The 13210-nt window shown below is 40.4% G+C and overlaps 1 long non-coding RNA gene across 2 annotated transcripts; it reads right to left on the bottom strand.

The window, feature by feature from the left end:
• Positions 1-2721: 2721 nt before the first annotated feature.
• Positions 2722-10764, bottom strand: LOC108177192 (uncharacterized). Of its 2 annotated transcripts, none has more exons than XR_011379696.1 (3): positions 9903-10764; positions 8890-8979; positions 2722-3045 (listed from the first exon to the last, which is right to left on the bottom strand). It is a non-coding gene; the product is annotated as an uncharacterized lncRNA (long non-coding RNA). The 2 variants fall into 2 exon arrangements; XR_011379695.1 differs by lacking the exon at positions 2722-3045 and adding an exon at positions 7884-8515.
• Between the last annotated feature and the right edge of the window lie 2446 nt (positions 10765-13210).

Raw genomic sequence — 13210 nt, 5'->3', positions numbered from 1 at the left:
GACACAGGCTTAATGGTGCCACTAACTAAAGAGCTCAACAAATAAAGGGGAAAGAGACCAAAGACCAGCAGGAAAATAGGCAAGGGCTATAAACAATCATCAAATGATAAGATGTCTAACTTCACTCATATAATTTTAAAACAGTCACAAACTCACTAAAACTTTGGGAAAACTGTCCAAATTTCGCACACCATTTTTTTCCATGACACATACTGCTATAGCTATCAGCTCTAATGTCAAGGACGGTGCAGGCAGCCGGCAATTTCTCCACATCTCAGAAGTACAGCAGAGAGCTTTCCTGCTCTGGGACTCCTTTGTCGCCCATTAATTGACTAGTGCCAGAAGCCTGAAATAAGCCGCACCCCACAACCGAAAGAAACCTAAAAAGCACTACATGTCTTCTTAGTGGTGGAAAGGACAAGATGTAATAATTAATTGCTTATTTTATAGGAAATGTTCTGCCATAACCAACACTGCTTTCACTCATGTTGCAAACCCCTGAAACTTTATGGGGTTAACATGCTAGTTCCTGAGTTTCATGTGTCAATTCATTTGTCTCTTCATGATCATCTGGTCCTCTAAACATGTCATTAATATAGTGGGCAAGGTGATATTTTCTAGCATACACAGGCCTCTTTGAATTACTATCGTAGACTGAATATTTGCCTCCCCCCAAGTCAATGCCAAAATTCATATGTGAAAACCTAACTCCCAGTGTTATGGGTGGAATTAGGGCTAGTCAGGCCATTAGAATGGGGCCCTCATGATGGGAAGAGGCGGGAGAAGTTCTCTTTCTGTTTTTGTTCCTTTCTCCATCTCTTCTCCTCTCTCTCTTCATAAACATACAAACACATACATATAGAATTATATCTCTATATATATGCATTTATCTGTATCTATATATCTTTTTCTAGATATATAGATAATTAATAGATAGATAGATAACCATCTCCCTCTGCTCTGCTGTGTGAAGATAACATTTGCCAACCCCCAAGAGGATCTTTACCAGATGCTCAATCTTTTGGCCTCCTGATTGTCGCTCCCCCTCTTCGTGGAGGAACGACACAGGACCCTGCGCTGTTCTTTTGTCTGCTCGGCCCTCCCCGGGTTTGCTGCTGGTTCTTCCCAGGTTGGCTACCGTCCCTTCCACCTCCGTGGAAGGGCGGTTCCCCCTGGCCACTTTCCCCACTTCCGCAGGGGAGCAGCACACCGCTGGCCGGCTCTCTCGGGGGCTGCTCAGATGTTCCTCAGGTGTTCCTGGTGCATGTTGTCTCTCTCCTCCTTTATAGTCCTCTTCCACCAATCCCAACTCTGCTACCCACACGCCAAGTACGCTGCTCTCCTCCAATAAGGAGCAAGATCAGCTCCTGCAGCTCAGTCAATCAAATTGGCGAGAGGCAGCTGCGTAGAAGTTGTTACTCCCTTCTCAGCGCCATATTGTGGGAGAGCAGATGCATAGAATAAGTCTTAATTCCAGTAACTTAGTCTAGTCCGAGTTGCTCCCCACACTGATCTTTGGACTTCTTAGCTTCCACTATTGTGAGAAATAAATGTTTAATTTTTAAGTCACCTAGCTTATATTATTTTGCAAGAACAGCTTGGACTGACCAAATGGCTGTCTTATGATGGCAGAAATGACAGTTGTATAACATTTCCATGTTGAGATGAAGTGTTGTTAGTTCACTGTCAACCTCCAGGATCTGCCTTGTTTTTGTAGGCATTAGACTGTTGTTTTAGTGGGTACAATGGATCCATTTCTGTGTGTTAGTATTTTTAAGTGTAGCAATCTTGACTATTCACCCCAGCATGTGGTACTGCTTTTAGCTAGTCTCATGACTGGGAGTTGGGGTAAGGGCCAGCCCTTTCTCATAACAGTAATTATTAACCCAACTTCCTGGGCTCCTCATTCCAAGAACACACTAATGTACCTGTAGTGAACTAGAGAACCTCCAAACTAATTGTGTCATTCAGCATTTAATGAGGAAAACAAAAGCCACTCTGGAGATTATCGGGAAAAATGTTTTTTTAAATAATGCATTTTAAATTATTTATTCATTTATCTATTTGGGAGACAGAGAGAGAGCTCTCATCTACTAAATGGCAGAGGACAAAGCCAGGAGGAGGAAGTCAATCCGGGTCTCCCACACTGGGGTAAGGAACTCAATTACTTGAATATCACCTGCTACCTCCCAGAGTCTACACTGGCAGGAAGTGAAGCCAGGAGTTGGGGCCAGAAAATTCCTAGGTGGGATGCAAGCTTCTTAATCACAATGCTACATCCCCATTCCCAGTAAAAAGATTTTTTTAAATTTATATACATTTTTCATTTTATTTGAAAGTAAGAGACATATTAAAAAAAAAACAAAGTGGAGAAAGATGTTCCATCCACTGGGCTGGATCAGAAGCAATAGAACAGAGATTAGAACCAGGCCCTCAGATATGGAATACAAGTGTCCCAGGCAGCAACTTAACCACTGTGTCCAAAGCCCACATAGTAAAAAAGGGTTTTGATATGGAAATTGGAACCTCAAAAGGCCAGAAGTGGGTCAGAAGCAAACCTGCAGTGCCTTCCTCAGTTACCCGGCCTAGCAACTCAGATCCTCGCTCCAAATCATGGCTGCTGCTTCTCCTATTTCTTTTCTATTTTGTGCAAATACCTATCATTGGCAGAGTCCAATCCAAACAGCACAGAAAAAAATAAAAATGTAGGAAAAACTGGCTTTAATTTTAGATTAGTGAGAGGTCATACATTAAAATGTTTTTGGCTACATCATCTTGTATATGCTAACATGGTATAATTACAAGATAATATGACTATTGTCTGCAAAATATGTGTTTTTATTCATTCAGCATCCACATGTGACAGTCCTGGGCTTGTTGCTTATGACCAGTACTGAAAATACATAAAGGCATCTCAGGATAGGGCTTCCAGTTCAGAGAGAAATCCACGATTTTTCTATTATGACACAAATACGTGAAAACTCCTTACTGTGGCAAGTGAAATCGTCTTGCTGGGAGAGAGTAGGAAATGGGAGCCCAGCATACCTGAAGAGCCAAGAAAGACAAATTAACAATAGACATTAGAAGTCAATTACTAACGTCACAGCAGTGAAAGAGTATAAATAATGTAAAATTCAACCCCAAACAGCAAAAATATAGGAGATAAAACTGTCACCTAAAAACGCAGTAGAATGATTTTAAGAATGAAACTCATTTTCCAGTAAATCGTGATAGAAAAACCAAATTGACGAACGCTGTGGTCAGAATTCAGAATTGTTGCTCACTGTGCATTGCAACACCTTCCTGTCCCTCAGAGTTACAGACACTTCTCTTTATCTCCACTGACAGGTCTAAGTTCTGTACAAGTCTGCCCTCGAGAGCTCTGCCTCATCCGTGTGTGCAGAGACCTTTGATTCGACATTTCAAGTAGTCTCGATGGAATCTCTTTTAAGTGTCTTTGGCCTTTCTCTTCCTTCCTATTCTTGGAGTAAAAAAAAAGTCTTCAGTGTAGGAATAGAAATGATAATGGTAATATTTACTGACTACTAACAACAAGTCTGGATATCTAAATCTATCAGTTCACAAAATCTTTGCAACCACCTTTTGAGATAGAAATAAATGGAAGAGATCAGATCTGAAAGCCAGCAGCTTGCCTTTGAAGCCAAGCCTCATCACTTCCATGCCCGGCTGCCTATTTTACAGGAGAAATGGAAATATAAATCACATCGCTCTTACAAGGTGAGGTGTCTGGTCTTCTGTGATTCCACAATGGGGACAGTTAACTGTGTTTAGGATCTTACCCACCAAGCACAGTAGTTATCTTACTGCCTTGACATTTGGAATGGTTACTATTTATTAAAAGAGCATTGTGACAAAGGTTTTCCATCTCTCTCATTTAATTTAAAACATGACTGAGAGAGAGCTGTGAAGACATTCATTTTATGGAAAGGGAAACAGAAGGCCAGTGATAAGGTAGCCATCTGAGATCAAAGAAAGATTCAGAATTCAAAAGTGTGACAGTTTGATCTCAAACTATTTCCTGACAGATAAGAGAGAAAAGGCACTGGTGATCCACAGAAGGTGGTGAAATTTTGCAGCAGGGCACATAATCCTGTGGAATTAAGAATTTACTGTGAAAGATGGGGGGATGGGCATGTTTTCTCTGCAAATCAAACCCAAGGGCACAGGTAAAAGGATGACAGCACTGCTTTCCTATGCCAAAATTTTTCTTTGTTTTATTTTATTTTTTGACAGGCAGAGTGGACAGTGAGAGAGACACAGAGAGAAAGGTCTTCCTTTGCCGTTGGTTCACCCTCCAATGGCTGCCGCGCCCGGCGCACCGCACTGATCCGAGGCCAGGAACCAGGTGCTTCTCCTGGTCTCCCATGCGGATGCAGGGCCCAAGCACTTGGGCCATCCTCCACTGCACTCCTGGGCCACAGCAGAGAGCTGGCCTGGAAGAGGGGCAACCGGGACAGAATCCGGTGCCCCGACCGGGACTAGAACCCGGTGTGCCGGCGCCGCAGGTGAAGGATTAGCCTAGTGAGCCGCAGCGCCGACCCTTATGCCAAAATTTTTCACAAGAAATGAGCTTGGGCGAGCAGCACAGAGATGCTGCCTCCCCAGCACCGGGCTGTGCAGGTTGTAGGTGACCCAAGCAGGGTTTGCATCGTTAGTTTCTCATCACTGCTTCCACACACTAGCATAATGCCATCAACTCAGAGCCAAATGAATGTATTACTTTACAGTAACAGAAGTTTAAGTTCAAACTCAGTTTCACTGGACTAAAACCAGGTGTGTGCAGGAGGTACCCTTGCTTTCCCAGCTCCTGGAAGCCATTGCATTCCTTGGCTGACGGCCCCTTTGCAGCATCACTCCATCTCTGGCTTCCTTCATCGCATCCCCTAATATCGGCTGTTTTCTCGTCTCTCCCAGAGGTCCTTTATGATTACACCAGGCCCAGAAAATCCAACAGAATCCTTCCACTGCTTACTGCTAACTTAGTCGCATCTGAAGATTCTGTTCCCCTTTGAGGTAACATTCTCAAGTTCCAGGGATTAAGATGTGGGAATCCCTGAGGACTATTTTTCATTCTAGCACAGGCTACTAAATCCCTTAAACCCCCAACCTTGCCAATTAAAGCTTTCCATTCCGCTGAGGTCCTGGGTTTCCTGGAGAGGACTACACTTCCTGTGTGTGTCCCATGCAGCTGTGACAACACCCTGTCTGAGGGCTGAGGACGCTGTTATCCCCAAGGGCAGAATCACTGCTTCAAATGCTGCCCAAGTCTTTTCTGCATCTTCTTTTCCATGAATTCATACAAATCTCTTTATGTTTACTGATGCAGTATACAAAGCCCGATGTTTCCTGAGGAATTAGAAATGAGTTTTCTCTAAAGAAACTGCCAGTTGTATTTGTCCAAGCCTGATTGCTTTTAAGTGAAAGGTTTATGCATAAAAAGAATAAATGCGTACATGTGAATGTGTATATATTTCAAGGCATAAGAACAATAACCCTATCAATCATTCTGAATCCACTGTGCCCCTCTCCTGAGCTGTCAGGTCATTTTTAGTTCTTAAAAACATACTGACTGAGTACTCCTACACTATTCTTGGGAATTTATAGTCAAGTAAAATAAGTGTTTGTGTTGTTGTAATTAATGTTTGCTTGTTTTCATTTTTATTTGTTTTGATGATTAAGGACATAATGGAGTCTCAACAGAGTTAATTCAAGATTGCATTATATTTGCCATGAGGAAGTCGATAAGACAGCCATCCCCTACAGAATGCTGTGTCTCTGCTTAGAAGCCACCTGTGGGGTAGGGTGGGGAGTGGGTGCAGCCATTCCCACACTTAGGTCTAAACATTCATGGAAGAGGCTAATTGACTGCAGAGAAAAGTTGATGTCACCACATGTGGCAGGGTCCCTGGAGCAGAATTCACGCTAAAGTAGGAAGGGCTCTTGTGGGAAAACCAGACTCAGCAAACAGAGCTGAAGGGCAGGAAGAGCGCCATGGCCTGGTGTTTCGTGGCAGCTGGCTCTTTAATCAGTCCTCAGAATGCTCTGATGACATCCTTCTGGCCTGGGGAGGAGAATGTACACCTGAAATGAGAAATCACTTTCTTCTGTAAGGAGTATTTCAAGGTGACAGCAATTCCGTCATGGGAAATCTCCCCAACAGGCTACACAAAGGCAAGAATTGCAGTGGGTCTTGTGGTCAACAGTCAGAGCAATGGGAAGATGGACAGCATGCTTGTCTGGGGTCAGTTGGCAAGAATCTGCCTCTACATAGCAGCAGAGATGGGGCATTGAGTGATCAGGTCCAAAATGTGTTGCACTTGCCAGGGAGGGCTAGCAGCTGAGTCAGCGGAACCACAGCATCTCAGCAGGGTGGACCGCGTGTGACCGCCCCATGAGAATCGTGCTCTGGGTCATGCACTGTCAGCTGGGGTCCAGGTGGGAAATGGCAGAGCCATGCCTGAGTGGGAAGGTAAGGGATTACATTGAGCACAATGCAGATTAAAATGAATGTGACCCAAATCTTACCCTCAATTTATCTGCTGCAGAGACATTAGGGAAACTCGGTGATTTGCAAAGGCACAAATCGGGGATTATCTATATTTCTGTCTATTTCATCAAGAATCACTTGGGAGGATTTTTTGACAAGGTGTATTTGTTCAAAAGCATGAAGAAACAAAGTAAACATTTAGTAAATTACAAGGGAATAACTGCTACAGGCTTTTTAAAATGCCTCTATTAGGTTACATGTTCTCTATTATGAATACATTAACACAGAAAAGAAAATTTTAGTATGAACCAGTTATTTATTCTTTCAGGTTTCAACAATCCATAAATTACCAGACTTTAGAATTATCCTCTTCAGGCTAGGGTTTTTCAACAGCAATGAGATTGATATTTTTGGACCAAATAATTCACTCTTGCGGGTATTCTAAGATGTTTAGAAGCAACTCTGGCCTCTAAACACCACATGCCACCCCTTCATAGCAGTGAAAAATATCTATGGACGTTTACTAAAAACCCATAGCCAAGTGCTCCAGGGAATAAAAATCACTCCAATCCCCTAAATGAGAACCAGTGCTTTCATACAATGAGCATTAATCTCAAATTCAAATGTAGGTCTTGATCCCAAAATGATGCGATATAGAAAAGTAAATAAAGATCTCAAATGACCTGCTATATAACTATATAAAGTATATCATTACCTTCTAAAGTTAAATCCAGGTTCATACTTAAATGTTAAATCAACATTATTGGTGTTCACTGTTTCAAGATGAGTTTACAAATGATACTTAGAACATTTTATGAAAACCAGAAATACCATTAAAACATTTTTTAAAATCCAAACATAAAAAATGTGACTTTTAGTATAGTGAGATTTTGTTTGTTTAATCCCAGAAAGCGTAGGCATAGCACTCTTTTTCCTTTTTCTTGTATATTGTGGAAATAGTTATCCTTCATTTGTCATTCTTTGTTTCAAGAGAATGCAAATGATGTGAAAAAGCAACTTGATTAAAATAAAAGGATTATTTTTTCATTTTAAATAGCAGCTTTAGAACATAATAGCTGTTCTTTGTACTCATAGTCTATGTGTCTCAAATCATCCAGGTAGAAACATCTCAAAACCAATGAAACTACAAAAATTGAAACATTATAAATGATAAACTGGTAAGTCTTTTCTCTGTTGAATTATGAAACTTACCCAAAACAGTAAAAACAAATAATGTAGAGACACATGATTTTATTTCTTCTAACAGAAAAGGCACAAAAGTGTATTCACCTCCGTAGTCATAAAGATGAATTTTAAAACCAATAAAACCCATGGGTTCAATCTTCAAAACTGAAGGGAAACATGGCTAGTGCAGTTTTACCCAACGTTTACCAATCTATCTAGATATTAGGTTTTTATTATTTATTCACTCAAGACTTTTCTTTATAACAGTAAACCCTAGAGAATAGTCCATGAAAATGTTGCCTAGAAGAAACACACATTAAAAGTTTAAAGCAGTGATTTTATACCATTGCTCAGATTAACTTTTTTATCTCCAGTATTACTGCATGATAAAGAAAGTAAAATAAATTTCACTCATGAGGTTTTTCCCCAGAACTCCTGATTGACAGTGAAAACGTCAAGAGAAGATAAATGCAATACTCTGCAGTTGCCTTGAGTCTCAAACCTAACCATTTAACTCCTGCAGCCACAGGGAGAAGGTCGAGCAGGCTGGAGAGAGGACACAGCACAGTACCCTAGAAATAATCAGTTCTGTGCCAGAGTGCTGGGCTTTGCTCAGTGTCCCTGTAGGGCTGATTGCAGTGGAGTATCACGCAGCGGAGGCAGTTATTATTACAAAATGGCAATACTTAAAATATATTTTAATGACTGCAGTTGCAGAATTTTCAAAAATGTATTTCAGTCCAGATAAGGGGGAGGCTGCACATGCTTTCTCTTTTTCCACCATTGAGAACAGCTAAAATGCCTGGACATTGCATACAACACCTGGGAAGACAGAAGAAGACAGTTTGCTTATGGAATTTCAGAACTAAGGAATGATGTGATGGAGAATTTTATATGATTTTAGCCTCCTATACGTCCTGGGTTGGGTATGGGAGAAACTGGTGGCTAGACGACCAGCACTTTAAGGTTACTTTCTCTATACAAAGGACTAGCAAAGAAAGATCTAAGGAAACATGTTATTGTCAGTAACCCCTACTCTAGTAAAGCTCAGTAGTGAAAAGAGATAGCTTTTCATCATCGTCAGAAAAAGGAGTGTGGGGAACTGGGCAGCAGCTTAAATTGCTGCTCCTGCTGGCCAGAAAGTCCCAAAATTGTACTAGCTGTGATTCTTCTTTTAACACCTAGAAAGGAATTACAGCACGCTAATAGATGAGATGCAATCATGTTTCATGATTAATCTGATGCCTCTTTATCAATCTCCAGACGTTAATTGTTTTGTTTCAGTCCTGTAAGTGGAACAGAGATTAATATACTCATTTCACTTTTTTCTATCTCACTCTGAATCAACTTGTTATCATGTCTACCACCCATTCCTTTATCTAGCTTGGTAGCAACTTCTTATCTTTCAAATCTCAGGAAAAAATACTGCTTCCAGAAGCAAAACTTTGAAACCCCCAGCAGCCACTGTGTTTCCATGTGCCTCAGGATACGTGGAGGCAATTTTCATGCCTGATTCCAGATGAGATCACACTACTTTAATATGGAAATGCCTCCATGCTTTGTCCTTTTGCAGGAAGAGAAGCACTTGCAAAAAAAGAACAAAAAAAACTATTTTAATTTAGTCAAATTTTGACACTGAGAAACAACTAAATTTAACTAACTTTGTCCACTTTTGGATTTCTTTTTAATATTTTCCATTGCAATAATTTTCTATACACAGGGAGGATGGAGAATCTGATACCGTATTATCATTTCATCACAAATAGATAAATCGGTGTTTGGAAGGGCAACAGAATCCAATTTCTGAATCAAGAAAAGAGCAAAGAATCCGTAGAATGGTGTCGGACCCCAGCTTCACACCACATCCGGGGAAGCAGATAGCAACTCTGGCCCCTGGAAACAGTTCTCCAAGAGCTCTCCAGTGCGGAGGAGCACAATCAGAAGCATTATGCTAAATGAAAGCACAGTGTTCCAGAGGAGAATAGCTCAGGAAAGCCAGACTACCCAGGATGTGCAGGATCTTCATGGTGTGTTGTGGAAAAAATAGATTGTATTAAGCAGTGGGTGGGCGGGGGAGGCGAGTGAAACACCAGGTCTCTCTCTGACTTATAGAACCTCATATTCCGGTTTTGTTTCAGTTTCCAACTGTGTTGTTAATTTTTGTGAAATGCAAAATTTATGAAATCAAAGACCAATTGTGCGCACTCACCAAAGATGTGATATCCAAGTTGAATACTGAAAAAGAAGAAATTCAAATGAATAAGGGGTCAAAATGTATTATAAGCAGAGGAGCCAGTGTTTACAAAACTAGTCTATTGGTAAAGACATAGGATGGTATTCAGAGGCCCAGTAAGTGTATGTTTCTCTTCTAGAATTTCTTTATAAAGCTACTGACCTAATTGCTGGACTTAAATGCTACTCATCAGCCCTCTGCTCCACCCTGCCATAAGAGTAGGTCCATTAGATGTCCTTGAGCTCAAAAGGAAATCCCATGCTGGTCAGCAGAGCCTGGCCCTGGGCCTCCATCACAGAGTCCATGTGTTCTTTGGAAAGCCTGCAGTCTGGGGGACTTAGCAGTAACTTGAAATGCTGTTACATTTCATGCTCACTGGGTATGGGCTGTAGATGTAAATCATGTCGCAGGAACAGCCAGTGAGCATGCTCTCCAGAGTATATACATTCTGCTGAGTTTGATAAAGCTTTAGACAAAATTCTTAATTGATTTTCAATGAGGCAAAGTCATAATCTATTATTTGCAGGCATATTCCCTCTTTCGGAAAACAAACACAATTCTTGATAGGCAATGGTTAGACAGCAAAAAGTCAATAGAGTGAGACTTGCATTTCTGAGATAAAAAATACAGCAGGTTTAGTATCATTTGCGGGTTTGTAGATAATTTGGAGGTTATTACTAACTCTGTACATATCAATAGGGAATAATCTTTCTGTATTCCTCTGACACAATACACAGTCTTCAGGAATACTTATTCCAAATAAAATTATTTTAAAATTGGTTTTGTTCTTTTTCAAAGCTACTCATCCCAGCAAAATATATATTTATTCACATGTTTTGTACACTTAACAATTAAATGAAGAGAATATTTATTTTTTGTGCATTCAAAAGTAACCACATAGTATGCATAGGTTAAATGATATATTGTCCTATTTTTATTATTACCCTTACTTTAAAAAAGCAAGTGTTTCTGGCCCTTGGTTGGAGCAGAAAAAAGGAAGATGGAGAGTTGTGACCACTGTCTGAAGGCCCCTACCTACATGTGTTTCTCTTCTCTCTTCCTCATTATTTCTACGAAGGATAAGGTGCTAGAAATCCAGCCTAAAACCAAGAGCAAAGACACACACATCCAGCGGAAAGTAAACACTGTGTGTAAATACCACACTCCTTTCACAGGAAAGTTAACCCATTTTTCTTCTCTTGCCCACACAGCGTGTACTCATTTTCATTTAATAAAATTAAATGGAAAATAAAACCAAAGGAAAAATCACAATAAACAAAAATCACCACTATCTTCGCCATTTAGGATATTTAAGGCATCCTGATCCTAGGAAACTATCTAAACCATAACACACATGGGTAAAGTTAAATATATAGACAAATCCAAAATGCGATAGCAAAATACAAATACAAAATGCATTTGTGTAAGTCACTTTTAGCTTCAGTATAAAATTTAAAAGATAAAAATACTCAAATAACCATAAATACGAAAATGTTTCCATGGATACACAATATAAAAAGATGTAAAGTCTGATCTCAATAACACACAGGTGGGAGGGAGGTGAAAATGTACAGTTTTGTATGTGATGTAAGATCAGTGTTATATTTTAAAATACAGAGCTATTCATATTGTTTATACAGACCTCCTAATTCTTCACATAGCACAATCATTCTATGATTAAGATAAACCCCCAAAAAGATTCAAAGACATCCTGGATCATTTTTTCTCTCGTGTTATCATATTCAATGTATTAACTTTATTTAGCTAGCATAATATATATATATAATATATATATACATATAATATATAAACCATGAACTGGTTTGATAGTATTCATTTATTATAGGAAATGCAGAGAAAGACAGTGACAGACAAAGAGAAATCATACGTATATTTATTTGACAATGATAGACGAGGAGAGAGAGAGAGAGAGAGGGAGAGAGAGAGAGAGGGAGAGAGAGAGAGAGAGAGGGAGAGAGAGAGAGAGAATCTTCCATCAGCTAGCTCATTCCCCAAATGCTCAATGCCTGCAATAGCCAGGGCAAGGCCAGACCAAACCAGAAACCAGGAATGCGATCCCAGTCACCCACTTGTGTGCAGGGAGCTAAGTATTTGAGCCTCTATCTGCTGCATGCCAGTGTGAAGAAACTGGAATCTGAAGCATAGCCAGGATTTGAACCCAGGATCTGCAACACTGGATGCAAAAATCTAAGTGGACCAAATGCCTGCTGTTTGTCATTAATCGTTTTGAAACATAACAGTTTATATCATAACACTGATTTTTTTTAAATAAAAGATTATTCAAGGGGTTAGGGTTATGGTGTAGTGCTTTGCGCCACTGCCTGCAGCTCTGGTATCATGTATCAGAGTGCTAATATGATTCTGGGCTACAGGCTTCTGATCCAGCTGGAGCCCCAGCCATGCATCTGTGGGAAATACAGATGGCGTTCTCAGCTCCTGGCTTTCCTCTTACCCAGCCATTTGCAGCTCGCTCTCGCCCTCGCCCTCGCCCTCCCCCTCTCCCTCTCTCTCTCCCTCTCTCTCTCTCTCACTCTGAATCTCTCTGCCACTCTGCCTTTCAAAAAACTAAAACAAAACTTTTAAAAATGAATTTATTCAGTTTCCAGGGTATTATTTTAGTACATTCTCTTTCACGGTCTCAAAACGCACCTGTTATATGTGTTTCAATGCCTTTCCATGTCTATGTTACAGCAAAGATCTGTCCTCTTCTTTCAACTCATGTCTTTGGGCAATACCCTTTGCCACAGGTGGTATTTTTCTCTTCCACAGGTACCATGTAAATTCCCATCCATTCATCTAAGAAGCCCATTTCAACATTATCTTGCTATGCTAGTTTCTCTTACCTGCTACCTAACCTTAGGCTATCTATTGCTCATTTGAACGCCATGTAAATTGTAGGACACAGATGTATTTATTTAAAGCCACTTTGTGATTTGTCATTTGTCTGCAGTGTCACTACTTGCCATACATGATGGATTCAAATATTGGTAACCTGGATGAGAAAAGTCTGTGAAAAGGAGCAAAACATAAATAATAATACAAATACATATATCCACACGTCATACCTACACAGAACATTAAAAGCAAAAACGTGAAAATAGACAGAATTATTCTAAACAGGTCAATCAAGAGTATTACCTCGGGGCCAGCACTGTGACATAGCAGATAAAGCTGCCACCTGCAGTGCTGGCATCCTATATGGGCGCTGGTTCAAGTCCTGGCTGCTCCATTTTTGATCCAGCTCTCTGCTGTGGCCTGGGAAA

The sequence above is a fragment of the Oryctolagus cuniculus genome, chromosome 10 (assembly GCF_964237555.1).
Source record: "Oryctolagus cuniculus chromosome 10, mOryCun1.1, whole genome shotgun sequence".
NCBI lineage: Eukaryota > Metazoa > Chordata > Mammalia > Lagomorpha > Leporidae > Oryctolagus > Oryctolagus cuniculus.
The sequence above is the reverse complement of the archived record's forward strand: the minus strand, read 5'-3'. Positions and strand labels throughout refer to the sequence as shown.